Source organism: Sus scrofa, chromosome 15 (genome assembly GCF_054392235.1).
Source record: "Sus scrofa isolate SSC_HxYL_T2T_F1_AM1 chromosome 15, Sscrofa_HxYL_maternal_Yorkshire_Landrace_v2.0, whole genome shotgun sequence".
In the NCBI taxonomy this organism is placed as follows: domain Eukaryota; kingdom Metazoa; phylum Chordata; class Mammalia; order Artiodactyla; family Suidae; genus Sus; species Sus scrofa.
This window is the reverse complement of record NC_139397.1, coordinates 153,998,534-154,015,628: the sequence shown is the minus strand read 5'-3', so window position 1 is coordinate 154,015,628 and position 17,095 is coordinate 153,998,534. Positions and strand designations below refer to the sequence as shown.

Here is a 17,095-nt window from a genome sequence, read left to right as displayed (position 1 = left end):
GGAGGGAAGGCAGTGGAGGGCAGGAGGGGCCGGGTTGGGGACTTGGATGGACCCTTAAAGGGCCAGCACGTCCTCTGGTCCGGGTCTGCCCAGCCCAGCCGCCCGGCTGCCAGCCGTTGCCGGCCAGACACTGAGTCAGCGAGTGGCCGTCAGACGCACCAGGAGCAGAGCCCAGCAGAGCTGTCCGTGCACAGAGCCGATCCCTCCCGGCCTCGAGCCCAAAGTCTGGGGCCCCTTCGCCTGTGGCCTCGCCAGTCCCCACCCTGCTGTGCGTGGGTGTCTCATCTCTGCTCTGGCTTCGGAATCTGGGAGCCTGCGAGGCCCCTCTCCTGTGGGTTACTTCACGTCTTCACAAAATCTGGTAACCCTGGTCCTGCCTGCCGGCTGATTCTACCGGGGAGAGAGACTGGGATTTGTTGAGGGGCAGGGTGTGGCCCTGAGGCGGAGGCGGAGGGGTCCGAGAGAGACATTTGTAACTAGCCGCTTGTGTATGCTTCCTGAGGCAGGAGATAGGTGGGCTCCAAGACAACCAGCCACCTGTCTACACGACAAGACAGAAATAACAGCAGGCACAGGGCAAATAGCTGGCACTTCTCTTCTGGGAACTCATTGAACAATGGTGACGACAGGGAGTTCCCGCTGTGGCGCAGCAGAAATGAAGCCGACTAGGAACCATGAGGTTGCAGGTTCGATCCCTGACCTTGCTCAGTGGGTTAAGGATCCAGTGTTGCTGTGAGCTGTGGTGTAGGTCGCAGATGTGGCTTGGGTCCTATGTTGCTGTGGTTGTGGTGTAAGCTGGCAGCTGCAGCTCCAATTTGACCCCAGCCTGGGAACCTCCGTATGCCAAGGGTGAGGCCCTAAAAAGACAAAACAAAAAACAAAGGTGATGACAGGATCAGGAGAGGGGCTGAGCCCTGCCGGGCAGAACAAAGAGGCCACGTCCTCCCCATCCTCAGGGCAGGGAGACCCCAACCACACATGCGCAGAGAGCCCCTCTGGGTCAGAAGGGGAGGGGGCGCCAGGCCATAAGGAGTCTGGGTAACCTCCCGCCATGCTCTGCTCCGGCCTCCATCTTGGTCGAGAGATGGGCACGCAGGTCGGGGAGGACCCCGGGTCTGGTCGGGTGTGAAAGATAAAACAAGGCAGTGGGCCAACGGCAAAGGCCGGGAAGAACGGTCCCACAGAAGTGGCTCGCTCCTCGTCCAGGGGGACGCCCGCACCCTCACTCCTCCTTTGGGAGCGATGACGGCTTTGCTTCCGCCCTAGACACACAGCCCAAGGCTCTGTGTTTCTGTCTCTCCCCATGTTATCCTGTGACGCTAACAATAAACTCTACACCCCTTGCCTCCCTGAAACAGTCTTGCTTTCAACGGGAACACGAATCAGGGCAATTCTGCTTTCGGCCTCGGCCAGTCTAGTGGATAGGGTTCCTGGTTTTCATGCAGACAGCTCAGGTTCAATTCCTGAGCAGAGAACTGGGATCTCGCTTCAAGCCATCACTCACTGCCATCTCTCTGAAACCATTCCCACAAATTTGGACTCCTGGGCCCCAACCCAGCCCTGCCGACTTTCCAGAGGAGGAGTTCGGGGGTCCAGCTAGTCAGAGCCTTCATCCATTAAAGCTTGGGGTGGCCCTGTCCCCTGGGAAGCTGCTTCCTACCATCTCCAAGGGCAGCCTCGCTCCCTGCGGCTCTGGCCCAAGAAGCTATAGAGTCACGAAAAGGGTTTTCGAGCAGGGGTCTGGCTTAGGCTGACTGCATGGACCCAGGGCCCTCAGAGGCCTTTTCAAGTCTCTCAGCTTTGGTTTCTTCCTCAGCAAACGGGAGTTGGCAATTGTGCCTTCCTGTGCAAGAGGGTGTGCGTGTAAGGAGCTCAGTTATGGAAAAGCAGGCACATTGCAAATTCTGGATCATGATGCAAACAATGGGATGGCCCAGCTTACAGGTGGGAGCCCAGAGCAGGTGTCTGTAGGTGGGCTTGAGGCTGTCTGCCCGGCTGCCCCTCTGGGTTCAACATGTGCTCACCTGAGGGCGGCCTGGTTGAGAGTCCCAGCCCTAGGACCCGAGCCTCTGGCCAGTCCCTGGGCCCCAGCCCCACTGCATATGCTGGGCCAATGACACGGGCTCTGCTGGGCCTCCATCCCCTGCACCCAGGCCAGTGGCTGCTCTCGGGCCTCCACCCAACCTCGGCAGCCCTGGGTTAGCTGGAGTCCTGTCTACACTGTTGCTGAGGTTCCTGGCTGCTTGCCTATGCGCTGCCTACCAGCCTGGGAAGTCTGCGCCGCGTTCTCCCGCCCAGAGCTGCACTCAGAAAGCCTGGTCCAGGTCAGGGAAACTGCACCACACAGGCCACCCTTGGGCCCTGGACCTGCTAGAGCCAGATGAGCAAGGCGGGAAGCAAAGTGCCCTGGCTGGGCCAGCAGGATGCTGCCTGGACACCAACGTGCTGGCTTGGAGCAAGTCCTTCCCTGCATTTTTCCCACCCTGGCCTCAGTTGCCCCGTCTGTAAAACGCAGCAAAGCGCCTTCCAGTGCTGAATGCGGAACCCCGCTTCGATGCAGCTGGAGCCTACGGGGCGCCCCAGGCGGCCTGGCCTCACGTCAGGGTCCGGTTCTGTACCTCGCGGGGCAGCAGCACCACTGTCAGAGCGGACGCGCGTCCCCAGGCTCCCAGGGCCAGATGGGACACGCCCCGCCGTTGCTGTGGCGACGACGTTCCCTGCGGCCCTCCGAGGCTGAACGCGGCTGCCGGCTGTTGCCACGGCAACCGGGCAGCACCTCCAATGGGCGGGGCCTCCGCGCAGCCGGGCGGGGTCTCCGGGCCCGGCTCGGCCGCAGCAGCGGAGGCCCCGTGGCCCCTGCGGGGGAGGAGGGCGTGGGCAGAGGAGGCCAGTGGGGAGGCGGTGCGGCCTCGTTCGGATTCCCAGGGTCCGCGCCGACTCCCCCAGGGCTCCCACCCAGCTCCGCAGCAGCCTCCCTTTCCCCCACCCCGCACCGTGGCTTCTTTTCAGGCAACCTGTCTTCTCGCTCATTGATCGATTGATGGATTCATTGATTCATTGCCTCTGGTTTCTGCAGATTTGGTTTTCTTTTTCCTATTAGGGATCACGCCAGCTCCCCACTAAGTATTTCTGTCTGTCTACAATTCTGGAAAAGTCTAAGCCAGTATTCTGCAAATATTGTTCCAATGACTATTCCTTTTTCTGGATTTCAAGAATCCTTCTCAAGCACACGTCACCTGCCTCCACCTGGCTCCTGGCTTCCCCCGGCCCCACCGCCCCTGCTTGGCTTTTCTGCCGAGCTCTGACCTCGCCCCGACTTCAGGGGCCTGCCGGGCAGGAGCCCCAGCCCAGTCCTTTTCTCCCCACCTTGGTTCAGTCGTCTCCAGCAGGTCCAGGCCCCAAGGGTGACCCATGTTGGACGGCCGTTTTCCTGACCCGGCCCCGCCATCCTGCCCTCAGAACTCCTTCTACCTCCCAGGCTCCCCTGTCCCCTCTGTCCCTGCCCAGTCGCTGCCCAGGCATCCTCGGCCCCACCCCTCACACTGTCTCACCTTGCCTGGAGCCACCGCCACAGTTTTTTGTTTTGGTTTGTGGCCCCTGGTTTGTTTTTCTTTGCTGTTTGCAAGCTTGGTTTATATATCTTGAATTTTGTGATATATTTTTCTACAACTTATTCGGTTAAACCATTTGAAATTATCATTTTCATGATCAAAATAGTTAAACATGAGCAATTTTCTATAACTTAACCTAATATTTGGAACGGCTGGGCTCTTTCCACATGGCTTAGCTGTATGGAAGTCTACAGTTCTGACAGGATTTGTAAAACTTGAAGAAATTCAGTGTAGTGTTTATTAGTATTGTAAATGTTGCACAAAGGTAAAAATTGAAAGTGGGTCTTAATTCCTACTCTTGGAGACAGTGCCATGGACCTACAAAAGACATACCTGCCTACGACTAGAAGATTCAAACTGTATATACAGGAAGAATATATATGTATTTTTCTATTTCTTTTTCCTATTTTCAGCCACACCTGTGGGCTATAGGTGTTGAACTGGAGCTGCAGCTGCCAGGCTATACCATTGCCGCAAAGGGTCCGAGCTGCCTCTGTGAGCCCCGGGGCCGTTTGTGGCAACGCCGGGTCCCCAACCCACGGAGTGAGGCCAGAGATCAAATGTGCAAAATCACAGACACTATGTTGGGCTCTTAAACTGCCGAGCCATAATGGGAACTCATATATGTACATATGCTTTAAGTGAATGCATCCTCAGCTTCTCCCTTGAGGGCAGACCCAGCCACGGCAAACTGATAGCAATTTCTTGTGATTCTTCTCAGGAGAAAAGATAAAAAGCTGGAGGGAGCTCCCATTGCGGCTCAGCAGTTTAAGAACCTAACTAGCACCCATGAGGGTGTGAGTTTGATCTCTGGCCCTGCTCCGTGGGTTCAGGATCTGGCGTGGCTGTGGCTGTGCTGTAGGCCCGCAGCTGCAGCTCCAATGTGACCCCCAGCCTGGGAACTTCGTCCATGTGCTGAGGGTGCGGCCCCAAAAAGAAAACAAAAAATGAACAACAATGACAAAAAAAGCTGGGATGTGTCACGCACATGCTTCTGTGCCCTTTAAATAATTTAACAAACATCTTGGTGAGCTTTCCGCGTCAGCGCATAACTTTTGAGACTCATTCTTTTTCGTAGCAGCAGAGAAATACCCCAATTCACGTAAGCAGTGCCCGTGGGTGAAACCTTGGTTGTCCTGTTTCTTGGGAAAATGTTTGTGTGTAGACACTACAGGCAAATTTCTAGTCATAGAATCACTGAGCCAAGGAGAGGGGGGCTTTAAATGCCAACACCCTTAGAGAAATTGCACTGCTCGCCCCAGCCCCAGCCATAGTGTAAAGTGGCTTATTTCCCCTCAGCCTCGGCGGGATGGATACCTTTGAATTTCAGACACTCTGATAGGTCAGAAAACGATCTTGCTGTTTTGATCTGTGCTTTTGTCTTCACTTGTTGACCCACTTTCTTTCGGCAAAGTGTCCTTTTTTGGTCTCTGACCATTTTTCTTGTGGTGACATTTTTTTGCTATTAGTTTGCATAAGCTTTTTATGCCTTTGGAAAACTCCCTTCATCTCCTTATGTTTTGAAACCCTTATGTTCTCAGGGAACGGTTGTCTCTCAATTTTGTTTATGATGTTTAGGCCATGTAGTCATTTAGTTTTTATGTAGTCCATCTTTTTTTTTTAATTTATTTATTTTTTTGTCTTTTCTAGGGCCACACCTGTGGCGTATGGAGGTTCCCAGGCTAGGGGTCCAACTGGAGCTGTAGCCACTGGCCTACACCACAGCCACAGCCACGCGGGATCTGAGCCGCGTCTGCAACCTACACCACAGCTCACGGCAACGCCAGATCTTTAACCCACCGAGCGAGGCCAGGGATCAAACCCACAACCTCATGGTCCCTAGTCGGATTCGTTAACCACTGCGCCACAACGGGAACTCCCTTGCGGACATTTCTGAGCCATGGGTCTGAGTATCTTTTCGAGACTTGTCTGCAGGAAGAAAGCAGGGCAGCAGCCCTCCCAGCGGGGAGCAGGGAGACTCCTTGACGGTTCTGAACCTGTCAGATTTACTAGTTTTCCTTAATCCATGAAAAAAAAAATTTGTAATTTCACCCCTGCCCCCATCTTTCCAGAAGTTTGGGGTCCGTGGGAGAGGGAAGCCTTTGACGTGACACTCTCGGTGAAAGGCAATGGGGTGAGCGCACAGCAGAAAGCAGATGCCAACACACATCTCCGAAGGGGTCAGAGACTGAGCTGGAAGAACACAGGGGAGTAGGCAGCTGCAGGGCTGAAACACGAAGGATTGATTGTTAATCCAGCCATTCCGATGGTGATGAGGGCACCGATGCTGAGCATCCCGAAAGAAAAGAGATATTAAAACAGAGAAGGGAAATACTTGGAAACCAAAGGAAATGAATTTTCCAAAACAAACAACCTCAGGTGAAGGGCTCGGGGACAGTCGAATGGGAGACAGAATCTACCACACCCTGAGAAAATTCTAGAAGCATCCTGAGCGATGTGGGACTGGCGCCCACTGAGGGCTGGATCTCTCAATGGCACACAAGGAGACCACAGAATCATATTTTTTAAAGGATTGAAGGAAACAAACTTTGCACCCAGAACTTTACATCCAGTGATGTTGAAAGTATTATAAAAATATTCTCAGAAATATGAGGCTTTGGAATATTTTCCACCCGAGACCCATCTTAAAAATATTTTGTGTTTTAGAAGTAACACAAACGCAGAAGACTCTTCAGGAGGTAAGGACGATAAGGGTGACTTGAGTTTCTTGGATGTACGTTAACTGTCTTAAGCAAAAGTGGGGACCAAAGAAAAGAAATAGGGTGTATCCTTGACAACTCAGAACTCTGGAGTCCAGTCAATCTCAGTAGTGGCAGAGTGGAGAGGAGGCGACCAAGCTAATGGACTCGGTAATGACGGCGGGGCATAGGCTGAAGAAAGAAAGAAAGGAACAAAGGAACAAAGTCTTAATTTAAGGGCAATCACCGTAAGAATAAGAGTAAGGATAAACCAGCAAAGAAAAGTAGGAAACAGTATATATAGTACGTGGAGATTTTTAATAAGATGGCAAAACGAAGTCTCAGGATGACAGTACTAGAAATGTGAGTGGAATAAATTCCAACTAACAGGTAGAAACAGATTAGCTTTTAAAATTCTAACAACGGGCTGCCTGAGAGATATATTTTCAAAAAGGAGACAACAGGTTTGGGATAAAAGAGGTGGCGAAAGGCATACTAGCCAATACGGACCAAAGAAAATGGGATTGAACTCTTTGCATATGACCTTCAAATTTACAGCAAACCCCAGAAAACATCCAGCTACAGACAAAGAAAGATAGCACATGCGGATGAAAGGGGTCCCGGAATGATACTGTACATCTGTCAGAATCATTTCAATACCCAAGCATCTGCGTCAATGCCCATCAAGCAACACCCACCAGACTGGCGTGGGAAAGAAGCTATTTCAGCAATTGCAACTGGAGACTTTAATTAAAATATAATAATTGAGCAGTTCAAGCAGAAAAATTACCGGAAATCTCCAAATCTTGACCAATACAATGAATAACCTTGAAGTATTCAACACACACAGAACTTTACACCCATCTTACAGAGACACGAACACTTTGAGCACCTGGAGAGTATTTGCAGAAGTAGGTAACGGTTCAGGCCCTAAAGAAGACGCAGTGTGCTCCAGTGGAGAAACGCCACCAAGACCTGGCTGCTGTCTTCCATTTGCGTCTTCAACCGCCTTTGGCCCGAGCTCGAAGGGACCGCCCTAAACAGACTGTGCCCGCGGGTGGGTTCAGCAGGCGGGAGCACCAACAGCGAGGGGAGAGGGAGGCCCAGGGTGTCCCCCCTCCCCATCCCTCCCCTGGGTGCTCAGGCCGGCTCACCCCTCCCCTGAGGCCTCCGCTCCTACCCAAGTCCTCCCCACCCACCGGGTGGCAGTCCAGAGACGTGTCCCTCAGCTTGGTGGCTTCCCTGCTTCCCTACCCACACCTTTGTAAGTACTCCCTTTCCAAGCACTGCTCAAATTACCCGGCGTGAGTGTGCCATCTGCTTCCTGCCAGGATCCTTGCTGCACACAGACTGTTCTCCCACAATAATGCACTTAAATTAGAAACTGGAAACAAAAGGTTATACTAAAAGAAACACTACTGGAAAATAAATAACACTATTAAGTAACCTATGGGTTTATAACCCATGGGTTTAAAAGGAGAGCATCAGGAATACGCTAAAATATTTAGATTTTAATGATAATGAAAACATTCTGTGTCCAATTTTGTGAGACACAGCTAAGGCCATGCTGTAGGAGGAATTTAAATAGGTCAGAAACGTAGCAAGTTTACAAATAAATGAGCTAAACGTTTAGCTCAACATGGAGCAGCAGAGCGGAGCCGACGAACCTAGAAGGAAGGAAATCATAGAAAAGGACAGAAAGACATGAAATAAATGGAAAGAGAAGAATAACAAAAGTTTGTCCTTCGAAAATATTAAAGACGAGAAAATGCAAATAAAGAGAACATGAATTAAGAAGAGACGTAAGTACAGAAACAGTCCCTGCAAGAATAAAGATGCTAGGAATTTTAAAACCTCAGTGACATGCATTAATTCCTAGACTATAAAATGCCGCATTTGGCTCAAGAAATAGAGAAGTGACCAGAGGATAAGTAGGACGGCAGCCGGGATGGTGAAAGACCCACACGCCCCCCCTCTGAGCGCCCGCATAGTTTTATTGTTTCCAACAGCCTGGAAGAACAATAGTTTCTCTTTTATGCAGGTGGTTCCAGGAAATAGAAGAGAGGAGACGCAGTCTAGGCAGCTTCGGAGGTTTGGGTGGTCCCCTTTGCAGAAAGGCATGCGTCTGTGCCCCTGCTACTTTCATGACACCGGGGCTGCTGCCAGGTGAGGCCAAGCACCAATTTGTTGTGTGACATTCAATGGTTAATCAGCAAAACCCTCGGGGTAGCGCCTGGCATGTGAGGCTCAGCCCTGGGGATGCGGAGGATGCTGAAGGCAGAGGCTGCTTTGGAAGGGGGTCCCTGGCGCCCCGGCTTCCTGGCGGCATGACGTCACCACACCCACCGCAGTTCCGGTGGGTGAGCTGGCCAGAGTCTTTGTCAAAGCTACCCAGCAATGGGGCTGCGGATGGTGCCACGCAGAGATGCCAGCCAGTCCCTAGTGGCCCGCTTTCCGGCGGGGGGGGGCGGGGTGTGGAGGAAGGCTGGCGGTTGCCAGTGTGAGCCGAAAGCCGCGTAGGACTTGGTTCAAGGAAGTTAACCTGGAGAAACGGGGTGTGAGGACCGGGGCGCCGACAACCCGAAGAAGAGGGGCGGGAGGATGACGGGGTCTCCCGCCGAGACCTGAGGGGAGGAAAGCTGGCAAGTCCGCCGGCCCGCGATTGCATCAGCCCTTCGAGGAGGGCTGTCTGCGATGCTCTGGTCCTCCTCCAGGGCTCTGGCCGAGACGCCGGCCGTGTGAACTCACCTGTTACTCCTCGGAGTCAGTATTCCCACCACCCCCTACAGCCCCTCCCTGGAGCAGGGAGCCCACCCGAGCTTTGTCCCTCCGCGTCGATGCGTTCGTGCGCTTGGCATCGCGGGTGGGGCAGGTGGACATTTAGTGATTTCACGTGAAAGGGGTCGGAGCCGAGGAGGGCCCCGCGTGGTGTCCAAGGGGCAAATTTGGGTGGGTGGGTGGGTGGGTGGGGGGCCTCCGGGGTGCGCGCTGCATGGGGGCTGCGCCAGGGTAGGGGCGGTGCGGCCGGGCCCGGCTGTCGGTCCCCCACCTCCCCACCAGGCGCGCCGCCGTGTCGGCGGTGATGTCACAGCCCAGCCCCAGCCCCCTCCGGCCCCAGCCCCATCCCCTCGGCGGCCGCGACGCCCGTCCCTCTCCCCGCGCGACAAACCAGCTGGCGGCTGGGGCTCGGGCGCAGCGCTCAGCCAACCAGCGCGGCGGGAGGGGCACGGGGCGGACCGGGCTGGGGGCCCGCAGCCGTCACGCGGTGCCGCCGTCATAGCGCCGAGCGCAGCCGGGGAGCAGCAGCAGCAGCAGCAGGTCTGCGCTCGAGGACCAGCGCCCATGCCCAAGCCCGTGCCCATGCCGGGTCGCCGCCAGTGACGCCGGAGAGGTGAGGCAGCGGCTCGCCAGGCCTTCCGAGCCCGCATTCCGCCCCAGCACTCCGCACGGTGCACCTGCATCGACGGCGCCCGGGGGCGGGGAGCTCGCGCCCGGGGCGGGCGTCCTAGTCTCCGCCCGCGGCTCTGGCGCCGCGCTGCAGCTTCCCTTCCCCCGACCCTCCCCCGTCCCTGCGGAGAACAATGGGGCAAATTCAGGGGTGTCCGCCCTTCTTTCGCAGCGGGGCTGGGCCCTCTGAAAGGGCCCCTTCGTTGAGGCCCCAGCCGCAGAGGGACCCTTGGCTAGGAGGGCGAGGGTCTCCATGCGGGCAGCTGACCGCACGTTGAGACGCCCTCCCCCGTCCCCGTCTTCCCTCTCCTGGAGCGTGGCCATGACCGGGGATGCGGCCCGATTGCGAGCGGACGGGAGGGGGAGGGGAGGGATGGAGAGGAGGGGGAAGGATGCGGATGGGGCACCCGGGAGGGGGCGCGGCTGCGGCGGCCAGGCTAGAGGGGAGGGCACCCTGGGTGGCGGGGCGCGGGCAGAGGCCCTGGTCCCCGGGGTGGGGGAGGGCGGATGCTGCAGCCAAGAGCAAAACAGGCGGGCAGGCGCGCGGGTGAGCGGGGGCTGCGGCGGAAGGGCTGGGCGGTCGGCTTCGTGCGCACCTCGGGGACGGCCCACCACCCCACCCCAAGCCGTGTCCCTTTCCCAAGAGACCCCCTCTCCCTTCCAGAAAGACCTGCAGTTTGGGAGGGGCCGCCTGCGGAGGAGGCCTGCGTCTCCGCGGCCAGCGCCCCAGGAACAGGTGTGGCCCGCCGGCGGGAGGGGAAGGGGCTGCGGGGCCGCGATGTGTCGGCTGGCGGCGCTCGCTGGGCGCCTGGGCTCGGGTGGCAGGGCCCCTGCAGCTTCGACGCTTTCGCTCGTCCTCTAAGCGGCCTCTCGCCCTCCCGCCCCCCGGCCGACCCCACCGTGCAGCGCTCGCGCTCGGGGAGGGCCCGGGCCGCAGCCGGGCGGGGAGGAGGGTCCGCAGTCGGCCTGGCGCTGGGTGGGCTGCGGACCGAGGGCCGCAGGGCCGGAGGGGGAGGGGAGGGAGGGAATGCCAAGTCATGGGGCCTGCCGGGCGCGGGCGCGACGTCGCCCCGGCGCGGACCCGCCGCGCGCCCACGTGCCCAGGAATGGGGACGTTCCCGCAGAGACCCGCGGCCCCCTCCCCAGCGGCCGCCCCCTCCAGGGGATGCCCGCATTGCTGAGCTAAAGGCCTGTTCAAGCAGCGGGTTGGCTCTTGCTGTCACGCAGGGCTGGCCCCGTCCTCACCCTGGGGGACTCTGCAGGACCCGCCGGCCGCTTCTGCAGAGCAGTCACCCCCCACCCCCCCTCTGCTCCCCTCCAGCCCGAAGCCGTGCCCAGCCCCCTTCGGGTCTGCGAAAGCAGCCTTGGGTTCGAAGGGACGCTCTGGGGTCTGGCGCGGGGGGCGGGGGCTCTACCTGCGGTGCCCGCAGCCGTGCCCAGCCCCCTCCGGGTCTGCGAAGGCAGCCTTGGGTTCGAAGGGACGCTCCGGGGTCTGGCTCGGGGGGAGGGGGGGGGGCTCTACCTGCGGCGGCCATTTTGCAGGTGTGGTTGGTCACCAGCCTCCGCGGGCTGCGGATGGGGCTGGTCGGGCATGAAGCTGCCCTGGCACCTGCAGAGGGTTGCAGTGCCTGCAGGGGAGGGTGAAGGACGCTGCAGGGGCCAGGTCTCAGGTCTGCACTTGGCTGGGTCGAGATCTGGGGCGGATGGTTGCAGAGAGGCCTCTGGCTGAAAGAGCCAGACTGGTCCCCAGGGGCCCGTCAGTCTCTTGCTGGGTGTGAAGCCTGTGAGGCTCTTGGGTCCGAGCCATGCAAGGGCCTAGTAACTCCATCCCTTGCGGTGCTGGCATCTGCAGATGGGCAGGGTGTTGCCTGTTGGGCGTGGTCCATGGGGCGAGGGAGGCTGGAGTCAGGTGTGGAGTCAGGGCCCCTCCAGCCCGAAGCTCCCAGGGCGGCCCCTGTGAGGAGAGCCCATGAGGTGCCTGCTGGGCGTTCCTTCACTGGGTGCCGTCCCTTCAGTGGGTGCTGCCCCTACTGGGCGTCCTCTTTTTTACCAGCTGGCCTGTCCTGTGGCTTCCCACTGGACCAGCCGTGGCCACGTGGAGACTGAGGCTCTGCCAAAAGCCCAGAGCTGGTGCACTCGCACGGCGGAGGGGGCCCAGCCACCCAGCCTTGTCCCCCTCTGGTCCTCCCTGATGTCAGCACTGCTGGCCTGGGGCTGACCATGTCCTTTGCAGGCAGAGCAGGGAAGTCCTCCCCTGGGCTCTGGGAGGGAGGGAGGGAGGGATGGGCTTGGGGGAGGGCCGGGGAGGGGGCGTCCGCCATGGATGGGAGGTGGAGATGGGGTGGCATAGCCTTGGAAGGGGTCGGGGCGGGGGTCCTGGTGGCCCACTCAGCTCAGTAGGCCAGCCCAGGGGGCCATCTGGGTGTGCAGGGATTGGGGGGCTGTTCTGGCAGGGTCTTGCTGCTGTGGGATTGGGGCCCATGGGGGGACTGCCAGCCCTGGGAAGCCCAGCCTAGCCCTTAGGAGGGACTCACCACGGCATGTGCTCAGGCCTGAGACCCTTCTGAGTCTGGAGGAGTCTGAGCTGCCTTCCCTGGGCTGGAGAGCGGCTGGCCAGGGGTCACTCGGCAGCGGGTGACCCAGGATGAGTGCACAGCTGCCCTCGTGCCCTGCCCCAAGCTCTCCCCAGACCACTCCACATTCAGCAGCCTTAGGCCCGAAGGACAGGCTCACCACCCCTGCCCAGGAGGCTGCAGTGGAGGCTGTGTGCCCCTCCGCCACCTCCCTCCACCCTGAGCGCCTCTGAGACCCGTGTTGGCGCTGGCCCTTGCCAGCTTGGCCAGGTGCCCAGGGGCACAGCAGGGTGGTGGGCCTCCTCGGTGCTGTTCTGCCCATCAGCTGGCGGAGCTCTTCCGCTCCTGGGCAGGCAGCCCAGGGCAGGGGGCAGGGCCGGGGGAGGAGGTGGTTGGCCTGTGCTTCACGGCCCCACCTTCTAGCAGGTTAGCTGTTTTAACTCCTGAGCCATTAACCAGGATCCTGGCTTCAGGTTGAGGGGTGCCAGCTGGCCCCAGATGCCCCCAGCACCCCCAGTTCCTCAGGGACCCAATGGGGCTCACTGTATTGGGGACATTGGAAGGGTGGAAGGCACAGCTAGGGGCAGTGGTCAGCTGATCTCCTGATTCCTCTGGGTTTCCCCTGGGTCCTCCCCAGGCCGCTTCCTCCCAAGCTTCCTCACTGCATGCGGGGACCCGCACCTCTTGCAGCCCCCACGTGCCCCCATAGGATTGAGCAGGACACACGGAAGCCAGGGTGGCTGGATCCGGCCTCCGAGCAGCAGGACCTGTGGCCTCTGTAAAGCCTCCTCCTCGGATGGGGGGTGTAATCTCCTAATCCCGTCCCGGCTCTGGGCCTGGCTGCCCCGCCCCCGCTGCCTCCCGCTCTCAGGGACCTGTCCCCTCCCTGGGTCTCAGGGCTCCCTGGGGCCTGGGGAGGACAAGGCAGGACCCGCCGCCCAGCCCTGGCCGACTGTCCTTACGCTGCCCCCCGGATACATGCTCACACGCTCCCTTGCACACTCCCTTGCACACTCACACAGACCTGCACGCCCACCGACCCTGCTCCTGCCTGGCCCTCTTTCTCCCCTGGAGTCCCGCACAGCCCCCGTGAGGCTCCGGCCCCCCTCTGGCCACCTTGGAGCCCACCGTGAGTGCCCTGAGGGGTGGAGGTCGGGGAGGAGGTCGGGGAGCAAGAGCTGAGCACTGGGTGGGCGCAGACTGCATTGTTCACCTCAGTGCCCCCTGACCCCAGCAGCGCTCCCAAGACCCCGATAGGCAGGATGCTGTCCCCAGGTTGCAGATTTGGAGGCTGAGGCTCCTCAGAATGCTTGTGACTTGTCAGAGACGACCTGGGACTCGACCCCAGCGCCTCAGACTCCAAAGACACTCTGCTCTTTCAGTGCTTTCTGCCCCCTGCCCCCCCCAATTGCCCCTGAGCCCCGGGCCAGCACGGGGCCTCACAAGCATGGACACTCAGTAAAGGCCGGTTCCGTGCTGAGCCAGCTGCTTTGGGTCCAGGGTGAACAGATGCCACTCTCCAAGGGGTGGGGGCTGTCTGTGTGTCTGTCTCCCATCCAGGGCCCCTCAGCTCCAGAAATGCAGGAGGGGGTGGGGGTGGGGCTGCCCCTGGGCCCCCTTCCCCAAGTCCAACGTCTAGCCTGTCCTGGGGGGAGGCTGATGGTGCCCAGGGGTGTCAGGGATCCTGCCCCATGCCCGCCCCAGCCTCAGCCCTGCCGGGAACACTGAGTGGGGCCTCAGCCTCTGTCTCTACCTGTCATCAGCTCGGACCAGAATGGTGGGGCAGGGCTCGGCCATCAAGACCCAAGGCCTGTGCTTCTGGGGGCTGTCGTGGGGCTGGGGGTCACTCAGCTGCTAGCGTCACCTGGTCCTCACTCTCCACCTGCTTCTGGGGCCAGGGCTGTGCCGTGGCTGAGGCCCCTGGTGCCTGGGAGGGTGGTGGCTCCGGGCGATACCATAGGGCAGACAGCTCAGGTCTCAGCCCCTGTGGCTTTGCCACATTCCCTGGGCAGGTTGGTGACATTTCCCCTAGATCTCAGCTGTCCCTTTCTTCCGTGCTCACCTTCCCCAGCTCCTGGCCATCCTCTCTCTTCTGCCGAGTCCCCTCTTTCCTGGCACCCTCACCCTGGAAGCCAGCGTCCTCCTGCAGCTTGCTGAATCCCTGGGCTGGAGTCTGTTGGGCCCCAGAGCTGCTTCTTTTTTCGTTTCCTGTCTTGTCTTGCTGGAGCACATCCTTGTGTAACTTCCTAGGAAGGTGGATGGGTCCTCAGTTGTGTGAGAGCATCTGCTCCGTCCTCACGCTGGGAGGATGCTTGAACCGGGACACTTGGTGGTGACTCGCGCTGAAGGCTTGGGTATCATCACCTCTGCGTCCAGTCGCCCTCGAGAAGCCTTTGTCAACAGCCTTTGACTTTGCTCTGGAATCCCTTAGGATCCTTTCTTGGTCTGTGGACCGCGGCCATCGCCAGGGACGCACGAGGGTGGGTGTGTGCGTTTACTGGTGCTCAGTCAGAACTGCCAGCAGGACACAGGCTCTGTTTTCTCATCTGTTTGTGTATTTTTCCCTGTTCATTTTTTTCTGTTTTCTTCCTCGAATTCACGTACTGGTCTTCCAATGTTCTTGTCTTTTCTTTCGTTCTGTCTCCTTGTTTGTGTTCTATTTTCTGGACAATTTTTGGACTTCGTTTTCAAGTTCTTCGGGGGATTTTGTGTGTAAATTTCAGCATTTAGCCTGTTTATCTCTAAGAGCACCATCTTCCTGGTCTGAGTGGTCCCATTTCATAGCATCCTGTTCTTGTTTCAGAAATGTAGCATCTTCTTGAAGCGTTCTGAGTAGGTTTCTAGAGGCTGTTTGTGTGTTTGCCCGTTTGTTGTGGTTTATCTCTTCCCTGTAGACCCTGTTTTCTGCTGGTAACCCTTGGTCCACTCATGTTAGGGATGCCCGCTGGGGCATTGAGGTCACTGCTCCTGGCTTCCTGTGGTCTGGATGGGATTCTGACCAGAGCCGAGCGTGGGAGGTGGGGGCGCCCCCTGGCAGGTTTGCTTTAGGCAGAGGGGTTGGAGCTGGGTGCCAAGCTGTCCCCCCAACACCAGCACACAGTGCCAGCCCCCACTCCCAGGATGGCACTCTCCCCAGGAGTTGTATTCCATTTCCACAAGAAGAGCCACCTGCTCTTTGCCTGAGGTCCTGGCAGCCTCTGCTCTCTGTGGAAAGGGCTGAGACTCTTACCCATCACTGTGGTGGTTCTGCAGGCCGACCTATGCCAGGGCCCCTTCCTCAGCCTCATTGCCCACGCCTGCCCCCACTGGAGCTGGGAGCCCTTAGCCCAGAGCCCCAGAAGACGTCTCCCCTAATCTTCATGGAGGGAGTGGGGCACTGTCCTACCCCACTTTTCAGACGGTGCCACAGAGGCGTGCAAGTTCCGTCTGTGTCCCTGAGACCACGGAGGTGCACCCCAAGGCCTTGGCATCAAGCAGTTAGACGCCTGATCCAGGTATCCCCAGCACCCCAAATTCGGTATCAGGACTCCAGTACCCACCCTTGGGCTCTGAGTAGCGATGCCAGGATCTCGCCACATGTGCCCGTCTGTTTGTGAGATTCCCACAGACGCTGCATTCACTTTCGCATCTAGATAGCACTCCTGTGAGGCTGGTCTCTGGCCAGGGGACATTTAGAGTGACTCCAGCCCCCTCCTCCCCCTGCCACGCTCACACACAGCATCTCTAGTGCCATGGGTGGTGGCCACATGGTCTGCAGCCTCACTAGAAACTGCCATGGGAGTTGCTGTCGTGGCGCAGTGGAAACGAATCCGACTAGGAACCATGAGGTTGTGGGTTCGATCCCTGGCCTTGCTCAGTGGGTTAAGGATCTGGCGTTGCCGTGAGCTGTCATGTAGATCATAGACACAGCTCGGACCCTCGTTGCTGTGGCTGTGGTGTAGGTCGGCAGCTACAGCTCTGATTGGACCCCTAGCCTGGGAACCTCCATATGCTGCGGGTGTGGCCCTAAAAAGACAAAAAAAAAAAAAAAAAAAAAAAAAACAAAGAGAAAAGAAACTGCCATGTTTTCCAGCTGTTGAACCAGTTGTGTTTCCCCACGTGCTCTGTAAGTCCCTCTGCTCTGTCCCTAACGGTGTTGTGACCTGATGGGCGTGGTTGTAAACACCGTTTCTTTCTTTCTTTTTTCTTTCTGTTTTTGTCTTTTAGGGCCACACCCGCAGCATGTGGACTTTCCCAGGCTGGGGGCTGAATCCGCACTGCAGCTGCCAGCCTACAGCACAGCTCACAGCAACGCCAGATCCTCAACCCGCTGAGGGAGGCCAGGGATCGAACCCACAACCTCATGATCCTAGCCGGGCTCCTTACAGCTGAGCCGCGATGGGAACTCCTAAACAGTATCTCTTAATTCGTGTCGTAGTTAAGTGTCTTGTCCTGGCATTTGCTGTTTCTCTCTTTTGGCCCAGCCTTTGTGACTCTTTTCTTTGATTTTTGTCTGTTCTCTGTGTGTTCTGCACACGGACCCTTGTCGATCACACGCGCTGCACACCTGTCAGGGGGGCGGCCTCTTCTTCCCCTTTTCATGGTGCCTTGAGGGCTGAACTTTGCTTCTGTGAGCTCAGAGATCCTTCTCCAAGGCGAGCACGGACATAAGAGTCTTCCTGTCCCTCCAGCACCTGCTTGTTCCGCTAGGCCTTCAGTCCACATGGAATCTGTTTTGCTCTCAGAAGAATCGCAGTGGGTATTTTTCCATACGACTGAGGTTGTC

At 58.1% G+C, this 17,095-nt stretch overlaps 1 protein-coding gene across 50 annotated transcripts in view; it reads left to right on the top strand.

Moving 5' to 3' along the window:
* Nucleotides 1–9,586: 9,586 nt before the first annotated feature.
* KIF1A (kinesin family member 1A) overlaps nt 9,587–17,095 on the top strand; it is an 84,344-nt gene continuing 76,835 nt past the window's right edge. For 48 of the 50 annotated variants that reach the window (XR_014830313.1, XR_014830309.1, XR_014830303.1 and 45 more), the window contains exon 1: nt 9,587–9,701. The gene's annotated coding sequence lies outside the window, so the exon portion shown is untranslated. Of the gene's footprint in view, nt 9,702–10,231; nt 10,494–17,095 lie in introns of those variants that run through there. The other 2 variants (XM_085000745.1, XM_085000744.1) reach the window with 2 other exon arrangements.